The following is a 17,431-nucleotide window of genomic DNA, read 5'->3' as shown; positions in this document are numbered from 1 at the left end:
AATACTTGTTTACTGATTTGCAGAGAGAGAGAGAGAGAGAGAGAGGGGGAGGAGTAGCATAAGCTTAGAAACCAGTCACACAAGTAAAGCAATTATGGTTTTCCTTGTGCACTCATTGTCATTCTGTAAGCTTGCGGATCACAACCATGGCCTCCGTTAGGCTTGTTTTTGGTGGGGTGGTGGGGAGAGTTGAGGGAGACGGAGAGAATATATCTAGTCTCCTCCTTCCTTCTTTTGTTGTCCCTCCCCCCACTCTGGCAACCCCTCCCTCCTAGTCTCCATGTTTACAAGTCAAACTGTTCAATTGCTCAATGTGTCAGACAGTGAGAGGTGCATTTCTCAGTTCAGTCGGGTGGAAAGAGGCTTCTGTTCACAGGGAGGGGACACTGAAGGGACATGAACCCAGCTGAGTGGCTTTAAGCTACGGTAAGAATCCATTTGAACAGAGTGGGAACACTTTGTATTGTCAAGAGTGAGAGTTTTTTGACTGATGTTTGTTTGATTCCTGTGGGTAGGTTATTTTCAATGAGTTTAAATCGCCTCCTCCCGCCTGTTATCGTGAAGCACAAATGTTTGTGGTGCTACATCCAGGACTGTGGAGGGTGAATTTTATCAGGTCAAATTATTGGCTCGTGACGTGAAAAATCAGCGTGTATAAATACAGGATGTCCGCGAATTTACACGATGTAGAATCAAACAGCACAGAATGAGGCCATTCGGCCCATCGTGTTTGTGTCGGGGAAATTTTAATCTCCGAGTCAGAAGGTTGTGGGTTCAAGTCCCACTCCAGAGACTTGAGCACAAAAATCTAAGCTGACACTCCAGTGCGGTACTGAGGGAGTGCTGCACTGTTGGAGGTGTTGTCTATCGGATGAGATGTTAAACCGAGGCCCCATCTGCCCTCTCAGGTGGACGTAAATGACCCCGTGGCACTACTTCGAAGAAGAGCAGGGGAGTTAACCCTCAATCAACATCACTAAAACAGGTCGTTATCCCTATTTCTGTAATCTCATCCAGCCCTAGAACCCTCCCGAGATCTCTGCGCTCCTCCAATTCTGGCCTCTTGAGCATCCCTGATTTCCATCGCTCCACCACTGGCGGCCGTGCCTTCAGTGCCTGGGCCCTAAGCTCTGGAATTCCCTCCCTAAACCTCTCTACCTCTCTCTCCTCCATTAAGACGCTCCTTAAAACCTACCTCTTGTCACCTGTCCTAATATCTCTTTATGGGGCTCGGTTTTGTCTGATAACACTCCTGTGCAGCGCCTTGGGACGTTTTACTACCTTAAAGGTGCTATATAAATACAAGTTGTTGTTGCTGTCTGTGGGAGCTTGCTGTGCGCAAATTGTCCATTGCGTTTCCCACATTACAACTTTACTGGTTGTGATGCGCTTTGGGACGTCCTGAGGTCGCGAAAGGTGCTGGAGAAATGCAAGTCCTTTTTTTTCTTTCTGAAGTGAAAAGGATTTAAAGCTGCAGAATTTACACGATATAGAATCAAACAGCACAGAAGGAGGCCCTTCGGCCCATCGTGTTTGTGCCGGTGAAATTTTAACCTCCCCCCTTCCCCCATCCAGCGGGAACCTAGCAGGGGGAGCAAAGGACTTACCCACTGGCTTTCCGCGCCCACCTGGCCGATTGCCACTCGAAGTTGCAGGCGACAAGGACTCCCGCACGAAACCTTCTTTAACTATGCAGGTTGGGCTCCGATGACATCAGCAAGGCCCGACTGCAATATTATCCTGAGGCCTGGGAGCGAGCAGGGTGGCAGACAGGTGGCGAGGCAGACGGGTAGGGAGGCGAGGCAGACGGGTAGGGAGGCAGCCGGGGGTGGCTGCAGGGGCCAGAAGAGGCCCAGAGAGGGAATAAAATCATCTGGAGCTGACCCATTACCGCTCGCGAGGCTGCATTCCTGCCCAGGATTTAGAATCATGTCTGTGCCAGCCCTTTACTTTGGGCACAGAGACTTGGAGCACATAAATCTAGGCTGACACTCCCAGTGCAGTGCTGAGGGAGTGCCGCACTGCCGGAGGTGCCATGTTTCAGATGAGACGTTAAACCGAGGCCCGCCTGCTCTCTCAGGTGGATGTAAAAGATCCCACGGGCACTATTTCGAAGAAGAGCGGGGGGAGTTCTCCCCGGTGTCTTGGGGCCAATATTTATCCCTCAATCAACATCAACAGATTATCTGGTCATTATCACATTGCTGTTTGTGGGAGCTTGCTGTGCGCAGATTGGCTGCCACGTTTCCTACATCACAACAGTGACTACACTTCAAAAAGTACTTCATTGGCTGTAAAGCGCTTTCGGACGTCCGGTGGTCGTGAAAGGCGCTGTCGAAATGCAAGTCTTTCTTTCTTTCCTTACTAGAGCAATCACAATCGCAATTCTAAAAGTGGCGACACTGGTTAATAAGGCCATAAAAACCAAACAAAGCCCTGGGGTTCGTTCTCGAGGGATAGAATTGAAAGGTGGAGGAGTTAGGCTAAAATTCTATCGAATCTTAGTTTAGGCTGACCATATTTTCTAAACTGAATCCGGGGACACACACAGGATGGGAACACAGCCAAGTAACCAGAGGCATCTCAAGAAAACCGGCGTGACGACTTTGTTGCTTCTGCTCGTGGATTGTGCCCAGAGACGACGCCATTTTCACTTTACACCGAATCGCAAATCTTGCGTGGGTTCTGGCAATAGTGCAGTGCCGTCTATACTCATCCCCGAATACCCAACTTTTAATTTCTCAATTTTAAATCAGACTGAGATTTTCCCTATGAGGTGAGGAAACACCCTCTGTCTCAGGAGGTTTCAGAAACCTCGTCCCAGGGGAGAGAATTTAGAGCTCGCCTCATTCAGTATAAAAAAAAAACCTCCACAATGCACCACATCCACTCGCCCACCGCGCTCGCAGCTTCCCCGCGCTATTTAAATGTTCGCACTCCGGCCAGTCGCCATTGGCTGAAACGCGGGGTCAGGTGACTCGATCTCCCAGAGTGCAGTGCGGCCCCGAGCCATCGATGGGGCCTTTTCTCTGCCGCGCTGCATTGTGGGAAGGCGGGGCCGCCATCGTCGCCTCCGTCCAACCGGCTCCTTGAATCCGTTCCTGAGCTCAAGCCGGACGAGAATGGGAGGAGAATCTCCCCCCTGGGGAATTCTGTAGATTCGCATTTAAAAAAAACAAAGGGGGGGCGAGATTCATTGTTGCCCAGGAGTGGACGCTAACTCTTGAAAAGTTTGAGATTTAGCGCCAGGCGCTAATGAATCTCGCCGCACGCAAAATTCAGTGTCATCCCTCAAAGAAAGGACTGGAGCGCTAAATCAAGAGCTAACGGCCTAGCTCAGTGGCGTTAGACTCAAAGCGCTAAGCAATTTCAGGCACAGTCTAATCGCTAGTCATCATTGCCACAGGCTCTTTCCAGTAGTTAAAGGGGAGGTTCATTGATGCTGCAGACCCTCATTCTCAGCATTGCTGGTTCTGCAGCTGTCTCAGCAAGCAGCAGAAGGCCAAGGAGGAGGAACCGGACCACTGAAGGAGGTGTCATTACGGCAGATCAATGGCCCAGGGTGACAGCCCGCAGATTCTGCCACCAAGCATTGGAGGTGTTGGTCTTCGCTGCTGAGAGACGGAGGGTGGTGCTCTACCCGGCAAGTGGCAGGAGGCCCTCGCTGTACGTCCTCCGGACCATGTGGAGGGAGGTAGCCCAGCACGTCTCGGGCAGCACTGTGGTCCCCAGGACCCACACACGGTGCAAGAAGAAGTTTAACGGCCTCACTCGGGTGCTCAGGGTGAGTCAATGCTTCAACAAATGCTACATACCACCATCTGACCCTCAGCCTTCACACACTGCCCAAAGCACCACACCCCCGGCAATCACCCCCCAACAATCTCCACCTACCAACACTCACACCTCACACCTTGCACACAATGACAGCTATTCAACTATGGCAGGCACATCACCCAAACACATTGCTCCACACTCACTCACACACTTTCTTTTCTCTTGCAGGCCAAGACGGCTCACAACAGGAGGGAGCAGGAGCGCACAGGCAGGGGACAAGCCAACACCCAACCACTGTCTGCGCTGGAGAATCGAGTGCTGGAGATTATTGGGTGCCAGGTGGTGGGCGCCGTGGCCACCGGTGACATTGACCCCCTTGGGGACAACAATGTTATGTTCATCCCTGCTCCGTCTTCTCACATCCCACTTCCCCCTCACCCTTCAAGCCTTTCCCACTTTCCAGCTAATCAATCTCCCTTCCTGCCCCCTCCCCTCACCTTAACCCGACTCTTGTGACTTTATGCTTTCAGATAATGAGCAAGCACCTGAGCAGCCTGTCCCTGAGGGCACCGTAGAGAGCGAGGTGGGAGAAGAGGAGGAGAAAGAACACACCGCGTCACTGCATGTCTCACCCGCAGGCACCAGCTCAGATACTGGCACTACGCATTCTTTAGAGGCTAGTATAGTAGCGGGATTGGCACAGGGTGAGGCACCGGGGATGAGTGGGCTGCAGCAAGGCCAGGGGAAAAGGGTAGCTCGGGAGTCAGCACCCTAGAGGGCGAGTTCGCGGGTGAGTTCCGCTGCACAGGACTCAGATAAGGACCTCGATGGGGAGGCTTTTAGGAGAAGGGTGATGGGCAAGCACACGGAGATGATAGGTGCAATGGCAAGTGTGCCCGAGAGCCTCTCGGCAATGATAAGGAGCGTGGAGGAGTCCGCCTCCAACATTGCACAGAGCTCGGCGCACACCATGGAGCCCATCATTTGCAGTCTGCCAAGGATGGTGAACTCCCAGAGAGACCGTGGCGACCCAGACCACATGCTGCGTGTGATGGGCGATGTCGCAGCTTCCATTGCAGCACAGGTGGAGTGTTGCAACGTCTTAGTGCTGTAATGCAGTCTATGCTTGGTGGCATCCAATCTCAGACTGCTCTCATGCAGTCTCAGCTTGATGCTACGCAAGCCCTGACTGCTGCCACTGTGGCTGGATCTACCACCATTGACCGGGGCTTTCACAGTGCCGCAGCAGGCCAGCAATCTGTGCTCCAACAGGATGCTGAGGTGCTGCCCCGGGGGAGTGGCAGTGGGTCAGTGGAGCAGGAAGCTGCTGTCCTCTCTCAGGATGACAGCATTCCTGCTCCCACCACTGCCACTCCGCCATTGCTCTTGTTGCTGCCTGTCATCCAGTCAGCCCAGACTGCTGCCACCCATGCTGAGGTGGTGTAGTCTACAGCCGGGCCTTCCAGGCCTAGAGCTGGTCGAGGACATCCTGCAAAGCCATCTGAAGCCTCCCGCACCGACACTCAGCAGCCTTCCACTGGCAGAGTTCGGTGACCACATCCTTGCTGAAGCGGTGCCTTCTAATACACTGCTCCTCACTTAATTGGAGGTAGGAGAAGTGCTCTCGGAATACCCTTGGAGGACAAGCCCTCCTGTTGAGAGCCCTCATGGCCCTCCTCCTCCCTCTGGCCACATGTTCCAATCTTTCTCGCTGCCCCCGCTCCCTCCGCAGTAGATCCTGGAGGGCGAGGTCGACTGCCAGTACAGCCCCCATTAATGTAACGATGTGTAGCACTTTGAAATTTTGTCAGAATAAATCTAACAAATTTTTAGTAGCCACAACACTCCTGATACTAAAGAACCTTTAAATGACTGAATTCAGCTCTTGCACCACCGCGAACTGTCAAGGAAGCAGTGAAACAGCACTAACCTGACAGCTGCGACTCATCCCTTTAAATATCGCCCCCCCGGAGCTGCCGTCTGCCTGTTTCACGCCTCCTCTACCTGTCATTGTCGGGGTGAGGTGCCAAGGTAGAGGTGATAATCAATTTGGCAGATTGTGCGCTGAGTGAGCGTTGCACACTCACTGACGTCACGATCTGCCTGGCGCTAAAGCCCCAGGTGCTAACTATTAGCGGCGGCGCTAAGGGGTGACTGGATTTGCCATGCGGCGCTGATAGAGGTCTTTAAGATTATGAAAGGGTCTTTCCCCATAATCCTGTATCAATCCCAAACTAATCCCACTGACCCACTCTCTGCCCATAGCCCTGTATCAATCCCAAACTAATCCCACTGACCCACTCTCTGCCCATAGCCCTGTATCAATCCCAAACTAATCCCACTGACCCACTCTCTGCCCATAGCCCTGTATCAATCCCAAACTAATCCCACTGACCCACTCTCTGCCCATAGCCCTGTATCAATCCCAAACTAATCCCACTGACCCACTCTCTGCCCATAGCCCTGTATCAATCCCAAACTAACCCCACTGCCCCACTCTCTTCCTATAGCCCTGTATCAATCCCAAACTAATCCCACTGCCCCACTCTCTCCCTATAGCCCTGTATCAATCCCAAACTAATCCCACTGCCCTGCTCTCTCCCCATAGCCCTGTATCAATCCCAAACTAATCCACTGCCCCGCTCTCTCCCTATAGTCCTGTATAAATCCCAAACTAATCCCACTGCCCCACTCTCTCCTTATAGCTCTGTATCAATCCCAAACTAATCCCACTGCCCTGCTCTCTCCCCATAGCCCGGTAGAAATCCCAAACTAATCCCACTGCCCCACTCTCTCCCCATAGCTGTGTTACAATCCCAAACTAATCCCACTGCCCCACTGTCTCCCCACTGCCCTTTCAGGTGGATGTAAAAGATCCCCCGGCACTATTCGAAGAAGAGCCGGGGAGTTCTCCCAGGTGTCCTGGGCCAATATTTATCCCTCAATCAACACCTAATAACAGATTATCTGGTCGTTATCACATAGCTGTTTGTGGGATCCTGCTGTGCGCAAATTGACTGCTGGATTTTGTAGATTACCACAGTGCCAGCACTTCATTGGCTGTAAGGCACTTTTGGGACGTTCTCAGGTCATGAAAGGCGCGATAGAAATGCAACTTGTTTCTTTCCTTTTTGATGAACCTGTAAGATTTAAGGCCGTTCTTGGGCAGACACCAACTAGCGTAATGCAGTACTTCACCGATGGGGTAAAGTGATGGATGGAGGGACTCCGTACACGAGCCGAGCATCTGCTAATGTCACCGCCAGTAATGTCTACACTATTATTACGTGTGGCTATCTATGGGGCCGTGGCTGCCTTTTCACCGACAAGTGGGCAAGTCAGAGGAGGTTTTTCACTGAAAATAATAAAGAGGAAAGTGTAATCCCTTTGGCTCCCACATTCCTGGGTTGGGAGAGGCCTCTCGAGGGACACAGACTGTAAATCAGGTTACGGGTAAAAGTGCAATCAACAATTCCAAAGTAGCTACAAGCTAAAGCCAGAGTGAACAACATTCCTTCGATATTATGCCTGCGAATATCAAGTCATGGCTCGTTACTTTAGGGTTTGTGTGTCTAGCTAGAGGGATCTTGAGTTCCATTGACCGAGATCACTGTCAGCTCCAACCAAGGTTGCCGCCTTTATACAATGTAGATGGGAACTGTTGTGAGGACAAGAGTCCGTGCCTACATTATCCAGAAACCACAATCCGCACTCCGAGAGGAGGCAGGGGTTGGTTCTGGTGCAGTAGCCACTGGACTCGGCTAGGATCGGGTGTGGGGAAAGTAGATGCCAGTGAGAGGGGAGGGGGAGGATGGATGGTGTGAGGGGGAGTGTGGATAGGGGGGGGGGGGTCTGTCTTAAGCTGAGAAAGACTGTTCGCAGCCTTGGTGTTGTGTTTGACTCCCATGATGAGCTTCCAACCACATCTTCGCTCCATCACCAAGACCGCCTATTTCCACCTCCGGGCGGGGGGGAGTGTGGAGGGGGAGGGGAGAATGAATGGGGAGGGGGAGGGGAGTGTGGAGGGGGAGGGGAGTGTGGAGGGGGAGGGGAGTGTGGATGGGGAGGGTAGGGGGAGAATGGATGGCGAGGGGGAGGGGGAGAATGGATGGGGAGGAGGAGGGGGAGAATGGATGGGGAGGGGAGTGTGGCGGGGGAGGGGAGTGTGGAGGGGAGGGAGGGGAGTGTGGAGGGGGAGGGGAGTGTGGATGGGGAGGGAGGGGAGTGTGAATTGGAGGGAGAGGGGAGGGGGAGGGAGGGGTGTGGGGAGGGGGAGGGAGGGGAGTGTGGAGGGGAGGGGAGTGTGAATTGGAGGGAGGGGAGGGGGAGGGAGGGGAGTGGGGAGGGGGAGGGAGGGGAGTGTGGAGGGGAGTGGAGTGAATGGGAGGGAGAGGGGAGGAGGAGGGGGAGGGGGAGGGAGGGGAGTGTGGAGGGAGAGAATGAATGGGGGAGGGGGATTTTGGAACCAGTTGCTCCCCAGTGTTTTCACAACCAGTGCGCTCGGAGGAAGTGCCGTGTGGAGTCAGTAGGGATTTGTTCAGATGGGTTTGGATGTGAGCAGTTTGCTCTCCCCGTAGAAAACCATCTCGTCTCTTGGTGGTTGTCCGGCCACAATGCTTTGAAGACTGCAGCGGCTAATTGAAACGATCCAATTTATGGCTGGCTTTGATTTACGAAAGTCCATTTGAAAAGGTTTGATGCATTTTCTAGTAGCCTCATTGGATTCGGATCTATTCAATAATTCAGGGAAATCCACTGGGCGAAATCTTCATGTTTGTAGCAGAGTAAACATCACTTTCCAACCAAGAGCAGCCCCCGGCGGGGCGACCCTGCACCGACACAAAGGATGAGGTGTGAAGGGGTTTAGCCACCGCCTCTTGATTCAGGATGGAACTGAAGCTGGCGGGACGGCGGGGGTGCGCCAGGATTCCCGCTGCGATACATCCCGCCAGGTCGGTAACTTTCCACTGTAGGTGAAGAATGAGGAGGCGGCATTGCCAGCCCTCCAGGGCTGCCCTGGAGTCTCAAGGAATAAAAGATTAATTTCCTGGACACTGCAGCGAGCAAAACCTGGGAGGAAAATCACCCGGGGTGGGTGTTAAAAAAGTTATGTTATTTTTATACTCTTTGGCGGGGGGGGGGGGGAATTGGCTCGCGCCCCCTTTGGGACGATAACTTCGGAAAGTAGCGCCCCAAAAAAGTTAGCGCCCCCCATGGCCGAAATTGAATGGTAGCGCCCCAGCGCTCCCCCTCCCTCTTGGACCGCTCCCATTCCATATCGCGCCGCGGTATCACAGGCTGCCCTCCCCTGATTAAAGGGGAGGGACCTGGCGCAGCGCGCACCGGGACCCTGCTGGACCACTAGGGAGCGGAGTGCCGGGAAAACAGCCCCGCACTCGAGGGGAGTGCCAGGCTGACCGATCGCGGCCAGCCCCCGCCCCCCCCGCGCAGGAGGAGGCCAGAGGGGGGCAGCTGCTGGCAGGCGGCCCAAAAAAATTGGCCGCCCGGCACCTGCCCTTTAATTATCGCCGCCCCGGCCGCAAGAACGCCCCCCTGATCCTGTCGGACATGACATCCGGTGGTAGGTCAGGGGTCGCGGGCCAAGTTTGCGGCCGGGGCACGAGTGGAGCGCTGCGCATGGTGATGATGTCATCGCTGGAGGCTCAGCGCCGCGGGGCGCTAACGGCTACCGCCACCGCTAACCACCCGCTGAATTTCACGGGAGGTGTCAGCGCCGCTGCGCTCGGGGTTTTGCGCCCCCCCGCCCCCTGTTAGCGCCCCCTCAGGGCAACCGAATTTTTCCCCCTTTTGAATAATTTTGCTAATTAGAAACATAGAAGATAGGAGCAGGAGTCGGCCATTCGGCCCCTCGAGCCTGCTCCGCCATTCAATGAGATCATGGCTGATCATCCAAATTCAGTACTTTGTCCCTGCTTTCTCCTCATATCCCTTGATCCCTTTAGCCTTAAGAAATATATCTAACTCCTTCTTGAATATATTTAATGTATTGGCCTCAACTGCCTTCTGTGGTAGAGAATTCCACAGGTTCACCACTCTCTGGGTGAAGAAATTCCTCCTCATCTCTGTCCTAAATGACTTACCCCTTATCCTTAGACTGTGACCCCTGGTTCTGGACTCCTCGACCATCGGGAACATCCTTCCTGCATCTAGTCTGTCCAGTCCTGTATTAGTCGTAGAAATCTTGAAGATGGGGGAGGAAGGCTGTTTGACTCGGGGGGGGGGGAGCGGGCCGATTGGAGGCGAGAGGTCACGTGATGAAACCTCCAGGCCTACATTCAGTCAGAGTTGCCGACCCTGTCACGTATTCGGCATCACGTGTGGTGGAGAAGTGGAATTATGTGTCCACAAAATCAGGATGGGAATCCGGCCGGGGGCGGGGAGATGGGCGAGGATCTGGGCAGGGGAGGCCCACGGCTTCCTTGTGGGGCCCGGAGGTACACTCAGGTGAGCGTACAGCCTCAGGACGCCGCAACATGCTTTACAGTCACTTCAAATACTTTGTGAAATGTGGTTACTGTTCCAATATGGACAACGTGGCTCAGCAAACAGCAATGTAATTATTGACCAGAAAATCTGGGTTTTAGTGATAATAGAAACTGAAAATGGTGGAACTACGCAGCAGGTCGGGCAGCATCTGTGGAAAGAGAAACAAGAGTCAATGTTTCAGGTCGATGAACCTTCCTCAGAACTCAGGGTTTTAGTGATGTTGGTTGAGGGATAAATATTGGCCAGGACACCGGGGAGAACTCCCCTGCTCTTCTTCGAAATAGCGCCGCGGTATCTTTTATGTCCACCTGAGAGGGCAGACGGGGCCTCGTTTTAACGTCTCATCCAAAAGACGGCTCCTCTGACAGTGCGGCACTCGCTCAGCACTGCACTGGGAGTGTCGGCCTGGATTTTTGTGCTCCAGTCTCTGGAGTGGGACTTGTACCCACAACCTTTCTGACTCGAGGGCAAGGGTGCGACCCACTGAGCCACAGCTGACACTTAAATGTTAAGTGCTTGGTGGGGTAGATTTTCAGACTGATGCCCGGGCGTGAAACTGGCATTGCAGATCGCCCGCCCGTTGTACAAACCGCATGAAAATCTTTTCCAATTGATCATCAACGCCAGCTTTAAGCCCTGAATGGGAAGTTGAAGCTCTCCCCCTGCATTTCGGAGTTCTCTCTGTTTTCTCTTCAGTTGAAAACCTCAACCAACAGCTTATACTTATGGTGATCTAATCTATGATGGCATTGTCATAAATACAGTTATTAGCAGCACAGGAAATGTTGGGTTGAGTCTTAAAAAGAAAAAACGGACTTGCATTCACGACCACCGGACGTCCCAAAGAGCTTTACAGCCAATGAAGTATTTTTGGAGTCTAGTCACTGTTGTGATGTAGGAAACGAGGCAGCCAATTTGTGCACAGCAAGCTCCCACAAACAGCAATGTGATAATGACCATAGATACATAGAAGATAGGAGCAGGAGTAGGCCATTCGGCCCTTCGAGCCTGCTCCGCCATTCAATGAGATCATGGCTGATCATCCAAATTCAGTACCCGGTCCCTGCCTTCTCCCCATATCCCTTGATCCCTTTAGCCTTAAGAAATATATCCAACTCTTTCTTGAATATACTTAATGAACTGGCCTCCACCGCCCTCTGTGGCAGAGAATTTCACAGGTTCACCACTCTCTGGGTGAAGAAATTCCTCCTCATTTCAGTCCTAAATGGCTTACCCCTTATCCTTAGACTATGGCCCCTGGTTCTGGACTCCCCGGCCATCAGAAACATCCTTCCTGCATCTAGTCTGTCCAGGCCTGACAGAATTTTATAGGTTTCGATGAGATCCCCTCTCAATCTTCTAAACTCCAGTGAGTATAAGCCCAATCGACCCAATCTCTCCTCATACGTCATTCCTGCCATCCCAGGTATCAGCCTGGTGAATCTTCGCTGCACTCCTTCCATGGCAAGAACGTCCTTCCTCAGCTAAGGCGACCAAAACTGCACACAATACTCAAGGTGTGGTCTCACCAGGGCCCTGTACAACTGTAGCAAGACATCCTTGTTCTTGTACTCGAACCCTCTTGCTACGAAGGCCAACATACCATTTGCCTTCTTAACCGCCTGCTGCACCTGCATGCTTACCTTCAGCGACTGGTGTACAAGAACACCCAGGTCTCTTTGCACTTCCCCTTCTCCCAAACTATTACCATTCAAATAATAATCTGCCTTCCTGTTTTTGCCACCAAAGTGGATAACCTCACATTTATCCACATTATAGTGCATTTGCCATGTTTCTGCCCAATCACCCAACCTGTCCAAATCGTGCTGGAGTTTCACGACATCCTCCTCACAGCATACCCTCCCCCCCAGCTTTGTGTCGTCTGCAAATTTGGAGATATTACATCCAATTCCCTCGTCCAGATCATTAATATATATTGTGAACATCTGGGGTCCTAGGACCGATCCTTGCGGTACCCCACTAGTCACTGCCTGCCACTCGGAAAATGACCCGTTTATTCCAACTCTTTGCTTTCTGTCCGCCAACCAGTTCTCTATCCAAGTCAATACCTTGCCCCCAATCCCATGTGCCTTAATTTTGCACGCTAATCTCTTATGCGGGACCTTATCAAAAGCCTTCTGAAAGTTCAAATACACCACATCCACTGGTTCTCCCTTATCTATTTTACCAGTTACATCCTCAAAAAATTCCAGTAGATTAGTCAAGCATGATTTACCTTTTGTAAATCCATGTTGACTTTGTCCGATCCAGTCACTGCTTTCCAAGTGCTCTGCTATTACATCTTTTATAATGGACTCTCGCATTTTCCCCACTACCGATGTCAAGCTTACCGGTCTATAATTCCCCGTCTTTTCTCTACCACCTTTTTTGAATAGTGGGGTAACATTAGCTACCCGCCAATCCATGGGTACCGTTCCAGAGTCTATCGAGTTCTGGAAGATGACCAGCAATGCATCTACTATTTCTAGGGCCACTTCCTTAAGTACCCTGGGATGTAGATTATCAGGCCCTAGGGATTTATCGGCCTTCAGTCCCATCAATTTTCCTAACACCATTTCCCTACAAATACTGATTTCTTTCAGTTCCACCCTTTCATCAGACCCTATGTTCCCCGGCATCTCTGGGAGGTTATTTGTGTCCTCCTTTGTGAAGACAGAACCAAAATATGTATTTAGTTGGTCTGCCATTTCTTTGTTCCCCATTATAAATTCCCCCGATTCTGACTGCAAGGGACCTACGCTTGACTTCACCAATCTTTTTCTCTTCACATATCTATAAAAGCTTTTACAGTCAGTTTTTATGTTCTCTGCAAGCTTACTCTCATATTCTATTTTCCCTTTCTTAATTAATCCCTTTGTCCTCCTTTGTTGAATCCTAAACTGCTCCCAATCCTCAGGGTTATTGCTTTTTCTGGCCCATTTATATGCCCTCTCCTTGGACCTTATGCTATCCCTAATTTCCCTTGTTAGCCACGGTTGGGTCACCTTTTTTGTTTTATTTTTATGCCAAACTGGGATGAACAAATTCTGTAGTTCATCCATTCGGTCTTTGAATGTTTGCCATTGCCTATCCACTGTCAACCCTTTGAGTGCCATTCCCCAATCAATCCTACCCAACTCGCTCCTCAGACCATCATAGTTTCCTTTATTTAAATTGAGGACCCTAGTCTCCGAGTCAACTACTTCATTCTCCATCTTAATGAAGAATTCGATCATATTATGATCGCTCCGACCCAAGGGACCTCTTACAACAAGATTGCTAATTAATCCTTTCTCGTTACATAATACCCAGTCTAAGATGGCCTGATCTCTGGTTGGTTCCTCGACATATTGGTCCAGGAAACCATCCCGTAAACACTCCAGGAATTCCTCCTCCACAGTATTGTTACTCATTTGGTTGGCCCAATCTATATGTAGATTAAAGTCACCCATGATGACTGCTGTGCCCTTATTGCACGCTTCTTTAATTTCTCTTTGAATGCCATCCCCAACCTCCGCCTTACTGTTTGGAGGTCTATAAACCACTCCCACTAACGTTTTTTCCCCTTAGTATTTCTCAATTCTACCCATACAGATTCCACCTCATCAGAGCTAATATCCTTCATTACAATTGTGTTAATCCCTTCTTTAACCAGTAATGCTACCCCACCTCCCTTTCCTTTTTGCCTATCTTTCCTGAATATCGAATACCCCTGGATCACAGAATCACAGAAACCCCACAGTGCAGATAGAGGCCATTTCGGCCCATCGAGCCTGCACCGACACATATCCCACCCGATCCCCGTAACCCCTACACCAACACATATCCCACCCTATCCCCGTAACCCCATGTTGAGTTCCCAGTCCTGGCCTTCCTTGAGCCACGTTTCCGTAATCCCAACCAAATCGTATTTGTTTACTTCTATTTGCGCAACCAATTCATCCACCTTATTACAAATGCTCCTTGCATTAAGACACAAAGCCTTCAGGCTTGTTTTTTTAACGCTCTTAGACCTATTAGAATTATTATTTACTGTGGCCATGTTTGATTTAAACTGTTGATTTCTCTGACTGCCACTTTTGTTTTTCTCCTTCCTATCTGTTGCTTTTATCCTTGTTTCCCTTTCCTCTGTCTCCCTGCTCAGGTTCCCAACCCCCTGCCATTTTAGTTTAAACCCTCCCCCACAGCACTAGCAAACACTCCCCCTAGGACATTGGTTCCAGCCCTGCCCAGGTGCAGACCGTCCGGTTTGAACTGGTCCCACCTCCCCCAGAACCGGTTCCAATGTCCCAGGAACTTGAATCCCTCCCCCTGGCACCATTCCTCTAGCCACGTATTCATCTGAAGTATCCTTCTATTTCTACTCTGACTAGCACGTGGCACTGGTAGCAATCCTGAGATTACTACCTTTGAGGTCCTGTTTTTTAATTTATCTCAGATAATGTGTTTTAGGTGTTGGTTAAGGGATAAATATTGGCCCAGGACACCGGGGACAACTCTTCTTCAAATAGTGCCATGGGATCTTTTGAGAGGGCAGACTCTGATTAACATCGCGTCTGAAAAACGGCACCTCTGACAGTGCTGCGCTCCCTCAGCACTGCCCCTCCAACAGTGCGGCGCTCCCTCACTACCACCCCTCCGACAGTGCGGCGCTCCCTTACTGCCAGCCCTCCGACAGTGCAGTGCTCTCTCAGTACTGCCCCTCCGACAGTGCAGTGATCTCTCAGTACTGCCCCTCCGACAGTGCAGTGCTCTCTCAGTACTGATCCTCCGACAGTGCGGCGCTCCCTCAGTACTGCCTTACTGACAGTGCGGCGCTCTCTCAGTACTGATCCTCCGACAGTGCGGCGCTCCCTCAGTACTGCCTTACTGACAGTGCGGCGCTACCTCAGTACTGCCCCTCCGACAGTGCAGCACTCCTTCAGTACTGACCCTTCGACAGTGTGGCGCTCCCTCAGTACTGCCCCTCTGACAGTGCGGCGCTCCCTCAGCACTGCCCCTCTGACAGTGCAGCGCTCCCTCAGTACTACCCCTCCGACAGTGCAGCGCTCCCTCAGCACTGCCCCCCTGACAGTGCGGCGCTCCCTCAGCACTGCCCCTCTGACAGTGTGGCGCTCCCTCAGTACTGCCCCTCTGACAGTGCGGCGCTCCCTCAGTACTGCCCCTCCGACAGTGTGGCACTCCCTCAGTACTGCACTGGGCGTGCCAGCCTAGATTTTGTGTTCAAGTCTCTAGAGTGGGGCATGAACCCATGACCTTCTTGAGGTGTTCCAAGTAAGTGAAGAGTTAATATTAACTACTTACATTGCTGAATTAGACTTGCATTAACTGCTGGCTGTGACAATGACCAGAAATTTGCGTTTGGGGTGACGGCGCACTGGCAACTTTCACCGTCATTCCGCCTTTGAAACTGACCACAACTTCAGGATTTAGCTGTGCAGCCTCATGCGGAAATCCTGAAGTTGCGGTCTGTCATTCGCAGCTCCGACACAGGCTGTGCTGTGGCCCCGCCCCCCCAACCCGCCACAGAGCCGGCAATCAGAGAAATCTCTCAAATCAGGGAAACTGACGAAAACTTCGGCTCTTCCGCAGTAATTACGCTGTAAATTCCCCACTAAAAGTTAGACCCGAAGGGATTCGGTGTAACTGGGGTTTTAACAGCGCGTTGACTGCTAAACAAATGTTAAAGGCCTGGAAAACTCATTCTCATTTTGTGCATTGTGAAATTTGTCCATTTTAATAAAAATTACAATTTCCAAGAAACTTTTCAAAAAAATGTATTTTAATTTTTTTTTTAAAGTTTGTTCATCTTTATTTCAAGTTTGCCTCTTCCCCGTGTGACAGTCCCAATCTTTGTTTTGCTATCTCTAACATTTTTAAAAAGTTAGAATTTTAGCAGCTTACTCATTTCCTGGTCCGCTGTCTGTGAGGATTCTGTCCTTTGATTGGCTGCTCAGACATATTGTTGACGTCACAGGAGCCCGCACTAGGGAATCCCCATTAACTTCCGTTGATTTGAATTCCAGTGAGAAAGAAAGACTGTATGGGAAGGATGAACCATCCGTGGCTAACTAAGGAAGTTAAGAAGGGTATCAAATTGAAGGAAAAGGCATACAATGTTGCGAAGATTAGTGGTAGGCCAGAGGATTGGGAATTTTTAGAAACCAGCAAAGGATGACTAAAAAAATAATAAAGAGGGAGAAGATAGATTATGAGAGTAAACTAGCTAAAAAAATATACAAAAACAGGCAGTAAGAGCTTCTACAGGTATATAAAAAGGAAGAGAGTAGCTAAAGTAAACGTTGGTCCCTTAGAGGATGAGACTGGGGAATTAATAATGGGAAACAGGGAAATGGCAGCGAGTTTGAATAAATATTTTGTGTCAGTCTTCATGGTAGAAGACACTAAAAGCAGTCCAATAAAAATTGATAATCAAGGAGGAACTTAAAACAATCACTATCACTAAAGAAAAAGTACTAGGCAAACTAGGAGCAAGGATGTCTTACTACAGTTGTACAGGGCCTTGGTGAGACCACACCTGGAGTACTGTGTGCAGTTTTGGTCTCCTTACCTAAGAAAGGATATACTTACCATAGAGGGAGTGCAGCGAAGGTTCACAAGATTGATTCCTGGGATGGCAGGACTGTCGTATGAGGAGAGGTCGGGTCGACTAGGCCTGTATTCACTAGAGTTTAGAAGAATGAGAGGGGATCTCATTGAAACGTATAAAATTCTGACAGGGCTAGACAGACTGGATGCAGGGAGGATGTTTCCCCTGGCTAGGGGGTCTAGAACAAGGAGTCACAGTCTCAGGATACGGGGTGGGACATTTAGGACTGAGATGAGGAGAAATTTCTTCACTCAGTGGGTGGTGAACCTGTGGAATTCTCTACCACGGAAGGCTGTGGAGGTCAAGTCACTGAATATATTTAAGAAGGAGATAGATAGATTTCTAGACACAAAAGGCATCAAGGGGTATGGGGAGAGAGCGGGAATATGGTATTGAGATAGAGGATAGAGATAGAGCAACCCCCAATGCTATCATTACGAAGCCCTGAAATGCCAAGAGAGGACCATAAAGAAGAATACCCTCAGTCAACTAGTCCTGGGACTCAGTGAAGTAACTACTAACACTACTAACAATAAC

General features: G+C 50.7%; 1 protein-coding gene across 1 annotated transcript in view; it reads left to right on the top strand.

Annotated features, from left to right (window-relative positions):
- The first annotated feature begins 316 nt into the window (after nt 1-316).
- LOC147115412 (putative G protein-coupled receptor 160) overlaps nt 317-17,431 on the top strand; it is an 82,894-nt gene continuing 65,779 nt past the window's right edge. Inside the window, exon 1 of the mRNA XM_085989670.1 lies at nt 317-426. The gene's annotated coding sequence lies outside the window, so the exon portion shown is untranslated. The remainder of the gene's footprint in view (nt 427-17,431) is intronic.

The sequence above is a fragment of the Somniosus microcephalus genome, chromosome 6 (genome assembly GCF_052327205.1).
Source record: "Somniosus microcephalus isolate GS21.2 chromosome 6, FLI_Smic_1.0, whole genome shotgun sequence".
Taxonomy (NCBI): domain Eukaryota; kingdom Metazoa; phylum Chordata; class Chondrichthyes; order Squaliformes; family Somniosidae; genus Somniosus; species Somniosus microcephalus.
This window is presented reverse-complemented; position numbering and strand designations above follow the sequence as displayed.